The sequence below is a fragment of the Lycium ferocissimum genome, chromosome 3 (assembly GCF_029784015.1).
Source record: "Lycium ferocissimum isolate CSIRO_LF1 chromosome 3, AGI_CSIRO_Lferr_CH_V1, whole genome shotgun sequence".
Classification (NCBI taxonomy): domain Eukaryota; kingdom Viridiplantae; phylum Streptophyta; class Magnoliopsida; order Solanales; family Solanaceae; genus Lycium; species Lycium ferocissimum.
In genome coordinates this window covers 67044159-67064278 of record NC_081344.1, presented here as the reverse complement: position 1 = coordinate 67064278, position 20120 = coordinate 67044159, and the positions used below count along the sequence as shown (strand labels likewise).

General features: G+C 38.6%; 1 non-coding gene across 1 annotated transcript; it reads left to right on the top strand.

Moving 5' to 3' along the window:
• Positions 1-706: 706 nt before the first annotated feature.
• Positions 707-823, top strand: LOC132051275 (U5 spliceosomal RNA). Its single transcript, XR_009413657.1, has one exon. It is a non-coding gene; the product is annotated as a U5 spliceosomal RNA (small nuclear RNA).
• The last annotated feature ends 19297 nt before the right edge of the window (positions 824-20120 follow it).

Genomic DNA, 20120 nt, shown 5'->3' with positions numbered 1-20120 from the left:
TTTTTTTTATCCAAGAAAAAAAGGCTAAGTGGACTCCTTTTTTGATCCGGAGGGAGTATAATTTAGTGGTATAGGTGAGTTTCACCTGATAGATATCGCAAGTTTATAGTTTAGCTAGCGCTATCAGTGAGAGTGTTTTCACATAATAATAGGTGTTGTGAGTTCAATTCTCCACTATCCTCTCCCTATTTCGGGCCCCTAACTAACGAAAAAGAAAAAAAAAAACTAAAATAGCGAGCAAATATAAAATTAAATGAACTCAATTGGTCCTCATAATCATTTGCCATATCCCTTCCAAAGGAGCACAGAATTGTTAATTTATTATGTAGTTCCTCGCCTTGCTGTAGTCAAGTAATTTTATTCATCTTGTAGACAAATCAGAATTAAGACAAGAACTTTCACAGGAAAAGCTATCAAAAAACACTTAGAATTTAATATTTTTTATCTGTATAATCTCATATATCTTCTTGCCAAAATTTCCATTTCTTGTATTTTATTATCTCCTATATAGAATATTTCTTCTAGTTCCTCCCCCATATCATAAGTGAAGGAAATGATGAAGAAGAGAAGAAGCAGAGTTATATACTTTTTTATGCCTTAAAAAGTTGAGGAAAAGGACGGAGAGACTCCCACATTGAAACAGAAAGAGAAAGCACCAACTTGTTTTTAATATAAAATTGTAATAGAAGATTAGCATAACTCACGCAGCCATGCAGTGAGCACAAAGCGAACTATTCTTTCGCCTTTTACTAAAGAATACCGTGTGCGCTCTGCGAATAGTGGCATACGCCTATTTTTGGAGGGGTTCTCATTTTTGAGTGCCCCCTACAATTCAAGTTTCAACTATTTAATGTCATCATGTAAATAAGTGGTCAAACTTGTAGACGTCTCTCAAACTCTGCTTGATTTTAACTTGAAAACACTTCAATTAATGGTTGTATCTATCAAATATCCAAACTCGAGTTAATTTTTGTATATTGAATTGGACTCGTTTTACCTTAGGCATGTTGCCAGCTGAGGTAATTTTTTTTTGTTGGTGAGAATGTGTAAAGTGGATCTCTTGGCTTTGAGTTAAAAAGAATGCACATTGTATTAGGCTCTCTTTTGAGCTATTTACTATATCTTCTCACTTAAAGTTGGGTTGGAGGTTTTGTTGGACTTTTCCAACCATTTCACTATGAATTTTTTCTAGTTTCAATGTTTTAGCCTGATATTTCATTAGGGATATAAATATGAGATTTGTAAGTGCAAGGCTTTGAGGTTCTGTGTATGTTTTTACGCTATACAATAGCTAATTTTAACATGGTAGAGATTACTTAATAACTACTTAAAACTAATGGACAAGAATCAACTTTATTCCTACACTTCATTAACAGTTTGAGACGATAAATGTTCATCACATCCTGAAGTTATTTTGCAGTTAACCTATTTGCTACTAATTAATAAGTATTATCACATGGTTCTTTTGTATGTATATTATTTTTATTATATGATTAAACTTTATATATTTATTAATTGTCTTATTCTCAGCGACGGATACACGTTGCTACAAGGGGGGTCATCTAACATTGCTTCGGTAAAAATATCTACTAAATACACACATACATGTATTAAATAATAGGCTGCAAATGCTTCAAATTAATGTTAAGTTCACTAATTTCATTATTGGAAATAAAGTCTTACAACCTTCCATAGTCCCAAAATCAAACCAACATACAAATCGAGTCGTTAAAATAAGATCAACATCGCTTACCTAAAAGCCTACTTAAGTCATTTGCCTATGCTACGAGATAGGTAAATAAATATACAATTACTAATACAATCTCCACATAACTAATGCAAACTTCAATTATCGATGACCAAACGTACTACTATTACTTGTTTAACTTGTGTTGACAACTACTTTTTAGGATATAATAAGGATAACAATGTGTGTATTAGCAATATGCATAGATAATAGTAGTTTTTAAATACAAAATACACCTAAAGTACGCAATCATTACATAACAATTTTGGTTATTATTGTTCATATATCGTATAATTATTCATGTATTATTATTCACCACATTATGATTCTTTTGACATTTTCATTCAATGTAACATTTTTTACATTATAAGCCTTGCATAATTAGACCGTGAACAAAATGACTTAAAAGTAAGGACAGAGAATTTGGGACAAAATCATAGGAAGAGATATGTTTCTCGTACCTAGGTACTAACCGGGCTATATGAATTATAACTGATGGCAGAGTCATTGCGACATAACAATTTTTGTTATTATTGTTCATGTATCGTATAATAATTCATGTATTATTATTCACCAAATAACTATTCTTTGACTTTTTTATACAATGTAACAATTTTTACATTCTAATCCTTGTATAATTAGACCGCGAACCGAATGACTTAAAAGTCTAAAACAAGGCCAAAGAATTTGGGACAAAATCATAGGAACAGATCCGTTTCTCGTACCTAATTAAGTACTACCGAGCTATATGAATTATGACTTATGGTTGAGTCATTGCGACATAACAATTTTGTTATTATTGTTTATATATCGTATAATAATTCATGTATTATTATTCACCACATTACAATTTTTTGACATTTTTATTCAATTTAACATTTTTTACATTATAGTCCTTGCATAATTAGACCGTGAACCAAATGACTTAAAAGTCTAAAACAAGGCCAAAGAATTTGGGACAAAATCATAGGAAGAAATTCATTTCTCGTACCTAAGTACTAGCCATACTAAATGAATTATCACTGATGGCAGAGTCTTTGCGACATAACATTTTTCGTTATTATTGTTCATATATCGTATAATAATTCATGTATTATTATTCTCCAAATAATGATTCTTTGACATTTTTATACAATGTAACATTTTTCACATTCTAATCCTTGCATAATTAGACCGCGAACTGAAAGACTTAAAAGTCTAAAGCACGGCCAAAGAATTTGAGACAAAATCATATGAAGAGATCCATTTGTCGTACCTACGTAATAAATGATTGATGGGGCAAATGATTTTAAATCTTATCTGCACTCTCAGTAATGTGTAAGAAAACAGAGTCTATATTTATGGTTTGTAGCTGTAGGGACATCAATTCTAGCAAGTTGGGGTAAAAAAAAAGGAATCTAAGGACAATACTAAATAACCAATGCTGTTGTAAATCACCTTTAAATGCCTTTGCCAGGAAGTTAGGTACATGAATGAATGAAATTGGCATGTATATTCAACATTTACACAGGTGCAAATTAATAGAAATTCAACTATTATGCAGGTTAGGCAGAAGTCTGTCTTCTGGGATCCAATTATATAAAAGAACAACTTAAATAGCCGTCCATCCAAACACTCAAATTAAAAATAGCTAAAGGATGTATAATATGTGTATATTTTATGTATAATATATTATAATTAATGTATACCGGTTAGGAAAAGTAAACAGTAAATTCGATTGGCTATTTGTGTAAAGATTACATATGTTTGTGAGTTTTCACATGTGTGTGCACGCATGAAAAGCACCTATAAAATAAAAAATAAAAAAAGTTAGATATTCCTTTCAGAATTAAATTCTTGCACACAGAAATTCACAACATCTAAATTTTGAATCTAACACGGGTGCAAATTGTTGGAATATTAACAATATTAATCAAGAAACGAACAAAAGGATAGAATCAACTTATCGGATGAATGTTGCGTCGTGGCAAGCCACTGCCTTGAAAGCGATTTCGGACCGACTGTGGTGAAGAAGAAGAAGAAAAGATTTTACTTTATCTTTTTAGCTATATCAAAATATGATCCCATAAGATCATATATGTAGGAAAGTATATTGCTTTTTCTGAAAATATTTTTCATAAAATTATAAGAGTAATTAAGGTCATAAAGACAATTGTAATGAAGGCCATAAAGACAATACCCATAAAGACAACTCAAAATATTTTCCTTCATTATGAGGGCTACCATTAAGACTCATAAAACATATAATCAATTCTTCTTTTGACCAAAATTAATAGTAGATATTATATAAATTTCAAAGATGTTTCTTATTCTTTATTTGAGATATTAATAATATAAGTATATATATTTTACAATCCCCCACATATCTCAAAAAAATAATAAGAAATAATTTCTGGGCAAAAGGAAGGATCATGTACTTAAGTGTCAATATCTTTCGATTTGAATTAACACATAGTGAAATGAGGCAACAACTAATATCCACAAAGTGATGTACTCTTGAACTAAATGGACATAAGTTGAGACCCCCACAACACATACGATATCTTTAATTTTTATGCAATCTCCGCGATACTAACAAAGTGCTTTTATGGTCATGCACACACCTCGGGTTTTATGAGCGCTCTAGAAAGACGGCCCAAGTCTTTCATAAAAGGCGACCACACCTTTACACTCACGTATGTGATTCCATCAAGTCCATCTCAAATAGACCACCTTAAGGCTATGGAACCATTAAGAGCAGAATAAACTCAACCTTCTCATATCAAACGTTGAATCCATTAAGTGCTTCTCAATAGCACCACCACAATGAGTTATGGAAATATTAAGAAATCTGTCAAGTGCATCTCAAATGCACTCCCACAACTGGCTAAGGATTAAGAGTAAAACTCAACCTTAAAAAACACTACCATCCGTCATAGGGTTAGGATATGTAGTGTATATTGACGATCTATATGGCTTCGTTTGACCACAAACGGGTATCCACCATATTACCTCAATCCATGGGCTTTAGCCCTATCCCGTTCGATGTTTTAAAATTACTCTCTTTTCCAAGTTTTTGGTTAAAGGATCCGCCAAATTTCTCTTGGACCTTACAAATTCCAAGCTTCAACAATTGCTTGACAACATCATCTCGAACGCAAATGTGTCCTTATTTTTCATTGTACACACTACTCTTAGCAATTTCAATTGACTCCTGTGAGTCGCAATGTAAAGAAACTGGTTTAGCTTGTTCCCCCCACAATGACGCATCTGTCAATTGGAGCTAAAAATCATCATATATAAAAAATAACATGTGAGTTATTTCAAGACTAATATATGCACTTATAATACTCTTTTTAAAGCATTCTCAAATATACAAATCACATTTTTCATGATCAATATTTTTTTTGTCACGACCCAAACCCATGGACCGTGACGAGTGCCCGATCACCGCTGACCAAGCACCCCTAAACTCGTACTTGCCATATGCTGAATAACCTGGTGGCCCATTTCTAACTCATATATGAGCGATCGCATCTGTTGCAAAATTTATGCAATAAACTCTGTCTCGAAAAACTCATAATTTATACACGTGGATATGTATATATAGGCAGACGGGCAATGGATGACAACACAGTCCGACATGGCCACTGCATGCGCTGTACGGAAAATAGGAGACCACAAAGCTACATGATATTCTTACTACATACAACTGTCTACAGACCTCTATGGAGTCTAGCTGTAGAAAGACAGGACAAGGCCCTGTCATACCCACATCTTTACACCTCATGAATAGCATACTAAAAGCTGCAGCTCCGGATCACGTGGAGCGCACTGACTGCGGCTGAGGAGATCCTACTGGTCTTGCTCATCCAAATGACTACCTGAACCTGCGGGCATGAATGCAGCGTCCACACAGAAAGGGACGTCGATGTACAAAACGGTGTAACGATATGTAAGGTATGAATAGTAACATAGTAAGAAATACCGAACATGAAAAATAACATAATAAAAGTATGAAGATAAAGTAATATAAAAGAGATCAACCTGTGCCTCTGAATGCCTTTTTAAGGCGGATGTCGTGCATGCTTAGCTTTTTTAAAAAAAAAGACTTTTCCATATATACATATATAATGTCTTGTCCGGCCGTTAAGGCACGGTAATATATATAGCATCTTATCCGGCCATTAAGGCGCGGTCTTGTCCGACCGTGTATATATATATATATTATATATAGTAGCTTGTCCGGCCATTAAGGCGCGGTGAAATATATATAGTATCTTGTCCGGCCATTAAGGCTCGGTCTTGCCCGGCCATTAAGGCGCGGTAAGTATCTAAATTACTCATAAATAAATACATATAACATGCACGAGAGCCCAATTAAATGTTACTTCTCTATCGGAGTGACGTAAGGTCGGTAACCTCCGATTTATATTATGGAACAATCATTATCACTATGTCTCACCTTGAAGGAACAAGTAAAATAAGGCGAGATCAGCAACAATGAATAAAATCGAGAAAATCATGAACTAACTCAACATTCTCACAATAAGATTGAAATCATAAACTTGGAACCTTTAAACATAAAATCATCATTTTCATTATATTCATCATAGAAACATTCTCATCTTTAACATCATGAGAAGCCTTAAGAATCATGAACTTCTAGCTTTTGGAAACAAAGAGGTGATGGAAACATTTATGGAATCATAACATAGGAATCATGCCTTTGAAAGAAAGGGACGAGCCTTAACATACTCGCGGCCTCCTATTATCTACGCTTATCCGTTCGAACTCGTAAATCTACATTCAAGAGGATTCGCACTATCGTTAGACTCATCGTTGTATACTTGTGTTAAATGTTCCAATTCAATTATTCTATATTCTGCCGAAAATCGGGCAGCATCTCCCCTGTTTATATGCCTAGCCCGAAATCACAATCTAGCAACCAACAACACAACAACAATACCAACATCAACAACATCATTATCCATACCAATATATTCCATAAAATATTCCACACGATGTTTTCCCAATTTCTCAACCTACCATAACAACATCCATAATACCAAAATCAAAGAATTATATTCAATTTAATCTCAAATTAATCCAAAATTCTCTTTCAAACTCACCTCAGGACATCAACTTCAATTCAACTCTTTGTGATTTTTCTCCTATGATTCTTTCCTTTCTAAGAATTGCTAAACCTTTACATCATCTCAATCATGTAAATAATAATAGGAAAAATATACCTTGTAGTAGAAGAACTTCACTCTATTCACCCCTTTCCAAGATCAAGTTCATCACCACCTTAAAGAGAAACAAGAACAATTATTTTCCATAAATTTTCCTTGAGGTTTTGATGTCTCTTGATGATATGAAAAGGTTTTGGAAGATTATGGAAGGTTAGGAAGGATTATGGAGGATTATGGAAAGTTATAGAAAATTATGGAAAGTTATGAAAAATTATAGACTCTCAAGAAGTGTGAGGGATGAGAAAATGGCGAAAAATGATGAAAATTAATGGGTTAGAGGGGTATTTATAGGTGTGGTTTGGATCGGATACTGTAGCACCTGGGTACTGTAGCAATCCAGGTATTGTAGCAGTGCGTTTCTGCTCCGTCAGCCTAAATTGTAACGTCCATAATTCTCTACTCCGATGTCGTATCGATGAGAGATTTGTTGCGTTTCAAACTAGACTTGACGAAATTCATTTTAGGCTTTTGAAACACCTTAAAACTCCTCAAATACCTGGAGATATACCCCTCCAAATCTGACCTAAAATTGTGTCAACTTTTTTCAAATTTTCGACAAACTTATTTTCTTCGATTTGCTTGATCCCGGAACCTTTAGATACTTGCTTAACACTTGTTAAGAGTACTCCTTAGCCTTATAAGGGTTCCATGACCTTTTCGAGCTTACGTTAGTTTACTTACAACGCAAACGACGCAAATTTTTTTTTTCTTTTTCCGAGGTGTAACATTCCTCCCCCCTTAGGAACATTCGTCCTCGAATGTTATGCTCTTAGGGATTTTTACAAAAATTTTGCCAGAGTTTCCCCTGTAATTGTACCACTACCATCCTGTCACAACAACCCAAAATATGCAATGCCTCATAGGGCTACAATATCAATACCCATATTGGCCACACACGACCAAGAAATCATTTAAAGAAGCATCACATACGTGAGGATAATGGTGTCTCTGGATGGAGTTCTTTTGTTCTCATGTACATAATCAGAAATCAACTAGTATCCCTCTCGTTCTATCCCCGTAATACAATTAATCTTGCCTTATTATGTCACGGCTACTCGCCATCCTGCGAATACTCTCTTTTTCTCGCTCTTTATTTCCCTATTAGTGGGCAACTCCCTTGTTTACTCCTTCGATGCTGCCTCGAGCTATCCCTTCTTATACTCGTTGATCTTTTATACGCACTATATTGTCTCCTTGTAATTCATTGGTTAGGCTCTCTGATCTCTTACAACTTCATTGTAATTCCACTTACACTGTATTTTATTACTAATAAGTCCCTACTCTTAACGGTTATGTTTCTCAAGCTATCCATCCCAATTCTTTTCCAAGATCAGCTATAACAATATCCTCAACACAATCTCTTAAGTACGTACATACGTAACGCTTCCTCACCATCTTTATTATTCCTCGCAGCAGGGTTATACTTATGATAAACTAATAATCATCGTTCAAACTAATCCATAGCTCAAAATATCTTCGAACTCATATTGGAACTTTTCCTTTAATTTCTTCTCCTCAAATCTTGCAATGTAAATTTTACAGGCATAGAACTGAGGTAAGACCTCAATTTGTCATTACTCCCTTTCAACACGAGGATGCTCATCCTCGGTTCTCTTGTATTGGTGACCATTCGCTTAGCCTTTATTCTTCTCTGGCTTTCCATCGTTGTTCTTACACCATGTTATTGGGTATTTCCTCACGATGATTATTCGTATAGTTCTATAACACATGCTCTGATATTCGGCATAACCGGCAACCTATGAGATACTTTCGATTCCCGCGCATCGCTATCTTGCTATCCATGCGCACCTTCCTTTTCTTTGGTGATTGCCAACTGCCTATAATTATCCTTTTTGTTAAAATTTCCATTTCTTCTGGCACTAAGATTCCTTTTTGTTGTGACTCAATTGTTCTTTGTATCCATTCATTTCTGGGTGGCTTGCAAACATTTCCTATTCTCTTTGTTATCTTTCGGGGTATGTTACTGCATATTTAAATACGGTCAAAATTTCTCTGATACGAGCGATTTCAACCCATGGTCTAAAAACATCATATCTCACATCATTTTCTTTGACTCGTTAATTCCCTTTATTTTCCTATCATACTTTTCTTTCTCATACCTGCCCTATAATATACTTATTTTCAATCCGTTTCTGTTTTCTCCTGATACATTCTCGAACTTTGGCATTTTCAAACTAACACATTTCTTTCTTTGGAATTTTGAGAAGGTCATAATTCATTTCAGGGCTAAATCTGCTCTTCCCCCCTTTTTGAGGATGTTCTTATACACCAGTAACTTTTGAATATTAATCATTTTTTTATAATCACCTGGCCGACCTTAACGATCCTTCTACTTTTCTATTCCTCATATCATCAGAGTTCTTTCATCGTATAGTTTGACTTATGTTCCTTTCTGCTAGCTGAAGTCTTTGTATTTAACCGAAGTACTTATGCATATCTGATCCGCTCCAGATGTCTTCTTTATTGTCTTTTCATTTCTACCTTTTATGACTAATAATTCCCTGGACTAATGAATTAAGAGGGCATTGAAATTCGTCAGGCCCCTGATGAAGTGTCCGGCTATACCCTGCTCCCTTAGCCCTATTCTTTTTCCCCACGACTATCTTCTTAACACCCTTGAAATTCTTCTTGCTCTGGGTTCCCAATTCCGATTTACATCTATATTAGACTATTAAAAGTTAATATTCCATACCATCCATTCCCACGTGTCATCCTTTCATTCGGTTAGCTCATTTGTCCCATAATTCTCCTCAACTACTTGTTTGCATTACGGCTATGCATCATAATTTTTCCAGTGTTCTGTCGCTTCTTGTTCTTATCATGAAATCCTTACAAAGTACACCCTTTTCTTTCTTCTTTCGAGTCTTAATCTTTCTTTTTGACACTACAGCTAGTTCATGTTTATGCATATCCCCAGTGTATCGTTCTATTTCCTTTATAATCGAATCTTTATATTACTTATCAAGATTCTTATCCCATGTTACTAATGTTTTGCCTCTTAGCCAGACTTGTTTATTTATTTTCCTTTCTCCTGTCCTTGGTGATTGTTCGATTTTTCTTTAATCAATCCATTAGTGTACTTTTCTTACTTTCATCCTCAGGACCTTCCTTGAGTCCCTTTCCTCCGAAGCACTCTTGCCCCACTTGCTATTTTTATGGTATTGTCCCTAAAATTCATAAAATATCCTTTCCGAATGCAAATCCGTTCTATTGCTAAATCACCTTTTAGGAAGGCTTTCCGTTTCGAGGTAATCGTGTCAGTATGGTTGCACATTTATCTCTTCGACTGCCCCTCAAGAGCCGAAAATCCCTTGGCATTTTTTTGCAAAACCTGCTTATTTTTTCCCAATTCACATCCTTATTCATTGTTACTTCCCTTCAGTCCCACTTATCAAAATCTGATTTCGAACCCTTTATATTTGTCTTCCGTTCCATACTACATACTCCATTATTTCCGTATACTTACTTTCGAGATTCATCCGAATGGTTCTTTGCCGCTGTACTTACCTTCAAGATTCCCATCTTGAGGCTTGAGTTAACCCTTTTTAGCTACATATCTCTGTTGCTTACACCTCTCCTTTTCGCAGGGCATCATAATCTTCTTACCCTTGTATACTCACTTTCTCCCTTTTCCCTGATGTGATCACATCAGGATTATTCAACTTTAATTTTAGAGATACTAATGTCGCCTGGCCTTGTAACACTTACTACTTGAACTTCAATACCTTGTTCAATTAGCACCTTTAACACATCGCAACGTCGATTATCGGGGCACGCAAACTGATTGACCACACATAGAATATCGTATATACCTCTCCTAACACCTTACTTACAAAATATTCCCAATACTATTTTGAACTCGTCCTAGTTCTGTAGCTGTAATACGTCTTCTCTCTTTTTGCCAAGCCGGTCCGCCTTATCTCTCATAATTATCTGGAGTTTCCAATCGTGAGTTTTACACGCTTCTAATTTCCCTCAAGCTATTCTAGTCCCTCATCCTTCTCTTATGTCCGAACTTGTAGGACTCTTAGTACACTTCCCAGGGGTTCACCCATCCTAGTATTACTCTCACCCAGCACGCTTAACTCTGGAGTCCTCATGGGATCCGATGCGTTAATGCTGGTACGATCGCATCCACTCTGCTACGTGACCTTCATCGCATGACCTATAACATGTTGAAGTTCTAACGAATCCCAATAAAATTCCTGTAATGCATACCCCTCCGGATTGGAAAGATCCCTTACTTTCCTGACCGAGCAAATGCTGGTTTAGCCTTCGAAACTCTCAATAATAACCATCGATCAACACACAACTGTCTTCCATTCCTAAATTTAAGATTCCTAGAAGTGGCCAAAACATCTTAGTCGCAGTTATCCATAAGTACTTTGGTTATGGGTTCCTCTAAAACTCTCATTTGTCACCTATTAATGATATCCTGCAATAATTGTACACACATAAGAAATTGCAATAAAGAACTCATATACCTGTAGTCTACCTGTCCTGAGCTTAGTCTGGAGGGCTATAAAGTGAAGTGTCCTCTTCATTGTCCTCCCGCCATTTGCTAGTCTGGCCCTCCTCATCTCTCTCATCTAAGTCCGAGAGATACGGATATTCGGGCAGCTCCTGGTTTACTGACGGCCAAGATAATGGGCTAGAATAATCGTTAACACTCGTGCGTAGGCCGGCTCCTCGACATAGTGCTCCTCGCCACAGAGAAAATTTCTAGGGGAGTCAACTCTAGCACAGCTCTTTAAATCTCCTTCTCCGGGCATCTCGTATCCGAACCCTCGACGGGTCCGTGTCATAACTGTCTTCGCATGCATCCTCCTCTCTAGAAGTCTAAACTGTGGGAATCGTCTCGGGACCTCGAAAGGGACCGCCTCGATGGATTAGCTAATGATTCCTCATGCTCGGTCTCCTGAGCCTCGTGGTCCCGAATATACTCTAGGGGTCTTCTTAGCACCCCCACTCGCCGCATGTTGATCTCTTCATCTTTATCAATCCTGCACTTACCACGGGAAAAGAGGGTCAGCAATAATCTTTTCTAGACTCTGGCTCTATCGCACGATCTAGGATAGAAGGAAAGGTCAATGATTCCTAAATGCCCTGCAGCCTCCTATTTATAAGTGTGGCCGGCTTCACACCCATAAACAGGACTCTATCGGACACAGTCTGTAGACAATCCCTAGGACGAACTGCTCTGATACCACTTTTATCACGACCCAAACCCATGGACAGTGACGAGTGCCCGATCACCGCTGACCAAGCACCCCTAAACTCGTACTTGCCATATGCTGAATAAACTGGTGGCCCATTTCTAACTCATTTTTGAGCGATAAAGATTCGCTGCAAAATTTATAATAAACTCTCGTCTCGAAAACTCATAATTTATACACGTGGATATGTATATATAGGCGTACGTGCAACCGATGACAACACAAGCCCGACATGGCCACTACGCACCGTACGGAAGATAGGAGACCACAAAGCTACATGATATTCCCACTACATACAACCGTCTATGAACCTTATGGAGTCTAGTCGTAGAAAGACGGTGACAAGGCCCTATCATACCCACATCCGTACACCTCATAAATAGCATACTAAAAGCCGGCAGCCTCCGATCAAGTGGAAGTGACCGATCCGGGCCGAGGAGATCCTACCGGTCCGCTCATCCGAATGACTACCCCGAACCCGCGGCATGAACGCAACGTCCACAAGAAGGGACGCCGTCAAAAGACGAACAAAGTGATCAGTATGTAAGGCATGAACGGTAACATAGTAAGAGATAAGAAATACGGAAAATAACATAATGAAAGTATGAAGATAAAGTAATATAAAAGAGATCAAATGCCTCCGAATGCCTTTTTAAGGCTGACTCGCGATATGCATTTAGCTTTTTTAAAAAAAAAAAGGAGTTTTCCATATATACATATATAATATCTTGTCCGGCCGTTAAGGCGCGGTAATATATATAGCATCTTATCCGGCCATTAAGGCGCGGTGTTAAGGCGCGGTGAAATATATATAGTATCTTATCCGGCCATTAAGGCTCGGTCTTGTCCGGCCATTAAGGCGCGGTAAGTATCTAAATTACTCATATATAAATACATATAACATGCACGAGAGCCCAATTAAATGTTACTTCTCTATCGGAGTGACGTAAGGTCAGTAACCTCCGATTTATATTATGGAACAACCATTATCGCTATGTCTCACCTTGAAGGAACAAGTAACATAAGGCGAGATCAACAACAATGAATAAAATCGAGAAAATCATGAACTAACTCAACATTCTCACAATAACATTGAAATCATAAACTTGGAACCTTTAAACATAAAATCATCATTTTCATTATAATCATCATAGAAACATTCTCATCTTTAACATCATGAGAAGCCTTAAGAATCATGAACTTCTAGCTTTTGGAAACAAGGAGGTGATGGAAAAATTTATGGAATCATGCCTTTGAAAGAAAGGGACGAGCCTTAACATACCTGTGCGGCCTCCTATTATCTACGCTTATCTGTCCGAACTCGTAAATTTACATTCAAGAGGATTCGCACTATCGTTAGACTCATCGTCGTATACTTGTGTTAAATGTTCCAATTAAATTATTCTATATTCTGCTGAAAATCGGGTAGCATCTCTCATGTTTATATGCCTAGCCCGAAATCATAATCTAGCAACCAACAACACAACAACAACATCATCTATAATCGCATCATAGCAAACATAATAGGAACTTATCACGTATCCAAGTAAGGCACGACATCGCGCACACATATATACATATTTCATATATAAGGTTTTGGAAGAGGATAGGAAGGATATGGAAAGTTATAGAAAATTATGGAAAGTTATGAAAAATTATACAACCCACTTATATGTCTACGTACCTCTACGAATAATAACATAATCATATGACGGGACGTGATTAGGCCCCGCCGTACCCACCGAATAAACATGTACAAATGTATAACAAAAGAGGTACACGTACCAAAATACGGGCTTCGGACATATCGCGCACACATATCCAAAATGGCCGAGATAGGGATCCTAAACCGGCGGCTCACCCAAACGAGAATATGTACGTAATACCGCGCGGCATACCCCGAAACGCGGAAGCCCCCCCGAAGAAAAAGGGGGTCGGTGGCTCACCCAAACGGAATATGTACCGAGCATGTAAAGCATGAAACATAATAAACCGAATCATACGAAAATAAAGAGTACGTAAATAAAAAAAAAGTAGTACAGTAACCAGAAAACTCATAAAGCTTACCTTGAAACATAAATCATGCATTTCAAAATCGTAAATAGACTGAGTGACATAAATGGAAAATCATCATGAACATATGCATACATAACGTGCCCCGGCCCTCAAACGAGGGACGCGGTAAGTAAAATCATCATATATATATGTACATGTAACGTGCCCCGTCCCTCTAGTGAGGGACGCGGTGATCATATATATATATATATATATATATATATATATATATATATATATATATATATAACGTGCCCCGGCCCCTCTAGTGAGGGACGCGGTGAACAATGCAATGGAATTGCACGAATACATGCCCGGCCCGGACGCGAAGAAGGAAGTAGCAACAGCTCGCACGAGCGAGTAGTGAGAAACCATATGCACATAAATCATCATCATAGACTCAATGGATAAGTAAGTAGCCGACGCTCGAAAGTCAAAACGGAAATCATGCTAAGTTCCTTCAAAAACAAGTTGTTAGGATTATACAAAAGTAAATCTCGGGGACCACGGATGTACATCAACCAATCCGGGCCCGCCCATGAAGGTTAACATCATTATACGTTACAAAACTTTCTACGAACGTTTCAAAGCAATCCGGTTCTTTTTACGAAAGTTACGGACCTTTCTAGACATAGGATCCTTTAGAAACAAAACCGTTTAAACAACATTCTAAATTCAACCATATTAAAGACATAAAGACCATGACATGACCATATTAAGGATGCTAACCTCAATAAGCAAATATGAATCATAAACATGCTCGGAATTTAAGAGTGGAGTTACCTCGAAGCTCGTGTCATAGCCTAATTACAACTAGGACATGCCAAAAGAAAGAAAAGGGTGAGCTTTACATACCTCGTCTGTCCTCAAAGCTAATCAAAATTTACGTCGCGGATTTCCCAAGATCTACAATACGTCATTAAATATCAAACGTTAGCTAAAGGCATTTAGGAACCCGATTCCAAACAAACACCAAATTCTGAAATTTGGGCAAAGATTTCCCGTAAATGCAACACCCCGAGAATTCAACTCGGCCAAATTCATCAACAACCATACCAACAACATACTAGCAACATCAATAATCAATTCCAAATGTCTTCTAACATTAGCAACCCTTTACTACATAATTCAACAACATTCATTTTATTCAACTCAACCACTTACATTCAAACCAATATTCATGCTCATACGTTCAATTACTAATCCGAACCCATTCAAATAATATTCAAGAATACTTTAAACACTTCACACAATATTTTCACCAATCCAAACAATACTCCATTTCACCCGAAATCCTCCCCAAACCCGAGAACAACACTAACATATTTCCTTCTTCCAAAACTCATAAACTACATCAACAATCTATATGTTAACAATGTCATTACCATAAATATAGAATCTACATAAAAATCACATGAACTTCTAAATCAACCCACAACAATTACAACTTCAACTTGAATCATTAAAATCTCATTATCAACATAGAATTCACAACGACAACAACTAAAACACTAAATAGCATTACTTCATTCCCTAACATACCAAACAGTCCACATTCGGCCACTCCTCAACACACACAATTTCATGAATTTCATTCATTTTCTACACACTACAACAATCATGCAAACATGCTAAATACCATTAATTCATTACTCCCACATCACCACACACACACACGGCCAACACCCACACACACACGGTTCAACCCCAACATCCATATTTTCATGATTTTTATTCATTTCTACATACTACAACATCCACAAACCATTCATAACATATAAAAGAGAAGATTGAACCATACCTTCTTCACCCACTTCTTCCACTCGGCTAGGATGTTACTTTGCAAGAACAAGCGTTTTGTTTGTTCCAACGACTACTCCACGTTGTAGAGGACCTTTCAATTAGTAGAGAAACTAGAAGAAAATAATTTTTGGTGATCAATTCTTGAACTTCAAGTTTCCTTGGTCATGGCCGAATATGGCCTTGTTTTTCTCCTTCTCCAAGTTTCTTGAAAATTCTTAAGGGTGAGGATGATGAAATAAGATGACTTAGTCATCTTTTTATTTCACATATTAACCAACCATGTGGCCATGGCCCACATAAGGTGGCCGGCCACATGGCCCTTATTTTCCTATATTTTTTTTTTCTTTTTCATGACATAAATACTTTCCAAAAATAACATTCAACCCCCAAATTTCCTTAATATTCCATAGCACAATATCACGAACACTTATGTCTTAAAACACAATTGTGGTTAAAATCTCGACTTCGTATCCCGGAATGGTCTTGTTCTTAACTTATCGTAGTTAACCCGGATTATCCCGACGTACAAAATACGGGATATAACATCCTTCCCCCCTTTAGAACATTCGTCCTCGAATGTTCAACTAGTCCCGTAAGATCTTATAAGGATCTCGGGGGTTCCCTTGAACGCTATAACGTACAGTCCCACCTACTGATTATATTTTTGTCTTCATCTTTCCCTTCAGCTCCTGAAGTCATCTCCTTTCCGCCATTGTTTCGCCGCGGTACTTTAACAAAAGTCACGTCTTTGGTACACATCCTACTTACCTTACGGACAATATAATAGTACATCTCAGGTTAAATTTCTCCTTCTTGTCGATTCCCATTTTACCTTTCGGGAGTGATATCTTCGAGTATGCCCACTCGCCGATCTAGGATTCTAAATGTCGATGCCGTTGGTCGTCATATGATCTCTGTCGTCTCTGAGCTGCTAATAGCTGCTCACTGATATATTACCATCAGCTGATATAATTCTGGAGGGTTTTGACACATAAATTCACCCTCTGTTACTTAGCTTGTAACATTTTAGGCGCATTGTCTCATGTCAGCTCTTTATCTTTAATTCAAACTCTTCTAGTGTCCCTTCGCTCAGATCTTGCTCCCAACTTCCCGGTCACACATTACATAGCAATCTCTACAAGAATAAGCGGAGGGGCCCAGATTTTCCCAAAAAGATGCCTTAGTGCGGCTTCACTAATTCTTATATTTTACTAGCCTCCGCCTCTCTTATTTTAGGACTGGCATCGGAATAGATCCTTAGCCCCACCATAGTCATGTCCTGTTTGTCCTCCGTACTAGTTCTGTCTCGATAATTTAACTTAAATCACCTCTACATCATTCCTTAATGCACCCAAACTATTATCACCGTCTTGTTATTACCGAATCCCAACTTTTCTCATTAGATATTCACTTGGTCTCATCCCTATCGCATAAATATTTATGGGTAACATAGCTACTCTTATACCACTCGTATGACATATACTCAATCTTAGTCACGGCTTTCCTTCTCCTGGTTCACTCTACTCCACATATTCCTCCTGTCCTAACACTCGCTTATGGCCTATCCTGTCCTACTCTTTTCCCCTTCCTTTATTCACTCCTCTGATGTTCTTACTTCTAACTATAGGAAGTTTTCTATTTTTCCGCCTTGTAACACATTGGTCGCAGTGCCCTTAACGAATAATCCTATTGCCCACATGTTAGCCTCTAATCCAACACAGTAGCGTTACCTTTCACCATTTTTTTTCTGTAAACCACTTGTCACTATTCTCTTGTCGTATCCTCTTTAAGCCTCCACCTTTCACTGCTATATCATTTAGGATCGCTACAATTAATTCCCAGCATTATCTCAATCACCATCCCAGCTTCTGAATTTTTCTAACTTGTCTCGGCAAGGAATCTTACCTGTAGCCCGAGTATCCGTATCCCATATCTGTGGTATTAATTGTCTCTATCTGACACTTGCATTTCTCGCACCCGCTTCCCCCTTTAGGGGTGTACTTATGCTATTATCCGATTATATTCTGCCCTATGTCCGCATTTTCCAATCTCAGTTAGGCGGCACTTTTATTCCAACATTCTGCTCCCTTTTGCCGTCCTTCTACTCACTTCCTTTCTTTTCCAAATATCATTGTATTGATACTTTCCGAGCTTAACTTGTAGTGAAAACAGCACCAGCTTGCCTTGTGGCATTTGGACCATTTGTTTTTCTTTTCACCTGAACTCCGTTACCCTGTCCGATTAGTGCCTTCCAAATACCGCTACGTGGTTGCCAGAATGCACATATCCGCTAGTATAGCCCTGTACGGGGTATCTCGTGCATACCCATATAGACATAATTACTACTATCTTGCTTACAAAATATCCCCAAACGCCATTCAAACTCACCCTAATTCTAGAGCGGTGACGTCTCTTCTTTTTCTTTACCGGTCTAATCCGCCTCGACCTACGCGACCCCTTAAGGTTCCCGCCTACTTCGTATACTCTAATTTCCCTTAGACTACTCTATCTTCCCATTTTGGCTCGCCTGTATCTGACCTTTTAGGATTTTTAGTAAACTTCCCAGGGGGTCACCCATCCTGGAATTTCTCTCACTCTAGCACGCTTAACCTCGGAACTCCGATGAAATACGATGCTCTAATGCTAGTATAACCGCGTCCACTACACCGCATGACATTTGTTACGTAATTTGGAGTAAAGTAAAGTCTTAATAGGTTTCCGGACGCTCTCATAACACAATTACTATTTTACCCCTCTCTCGATTCTACATATTCGCCTTTCACCTATGGATATAACTACTTTCCATCCTAGACTTCCAAATCCGCCATGATAGTGAATACGTCTTAATCGCCGTTACTTATAAATACTTGGTCACCAACCTTTGGATTTCCGCCTACCACTACTATGCAACAATTATACAACAGATACACACACATAGAAATATAAATTCTAATAAGGATTCATGTACCTATGGCCGCCGCCCGGTAATGCCTCCCCGATCCCGTCATCGGCCAACGCGTATAGGCGGTTCGATGGACCGCTAAAACTGGAGGCTCCGCCGCGACCTCTACCACGGCCCGCTGGTGCCGGTATACCCTGCCCCGTAGGGCGCATAACTACTGAAGAGGACGAACCAGCAACCGACCCAGTAGGCTGGACTACATCACCTGAACCATCTCTATACGGGCACTCCCTCATAACATGGCCTTGACGGCCGCAAGTAAAACAAGCACCTGTAGCGCGGCGGCACTCCCCCAGATGGCGCCTGCCGCACTGAGGGCACTGAGGCATAGATGGCCTCATCTGGCTCAAACCTCTGCTCGACTGTGACCCCGAAGCCCTGGAACTCGGACCGGCCCCCGAATACCCTGTGCTATCAAACCTCCTGCCCGGGAACCGTGGGGGTGCACTCTGTGCTGGCTGGGACGAATACCCCATGCTCGCCGAGGTGCCCGCCTCGAGAATCTCCCGAGTCCCGGCCGATCTAGCCCTCTTCGGGCCGGCCCCGTCGTAACCCTCGTCGGCCGACGCCCCCGTGTCGCTCCTCCATACCCTGGGCATACGCCTGTACCCGTGCAATATCCACCCGGCTGGGAAGCCATCGCCATACAGCTATCAATCAAATAATTATCCAGCCCCATCACATACTGGTGCACTCTATCAGCCATGTCAGCCACAATATGAGGCGCGTATCTAGCCAGAGAATCAAACTCAAGGCTATACTCCCGACACCCTCGCCGCCCCGCCTCGGATGTAAAAATCTGGACCCCGGCTCGCCTCGTCTCTCGGGGGTAGAAAATGGCCAAGAAAGGCCTCCACAAACTCGGCCCACACCGGGAGGAGCGCACCTCGCCCCTCGACAACTCCCAGGACTCGTACCAGTTAGCAGCTACATCATACAACCGATACGACGCAAACTCGACAGACTCAGTCTCGGAAGCCTTAATCAACCGCAACGTACGCTGCATCTGTCTGATGAACTCCTGGGGATCCTCCTCGGGCTTTGACCCGAAAAACTCTGGCGGATTACAGGTCAAGAAATAG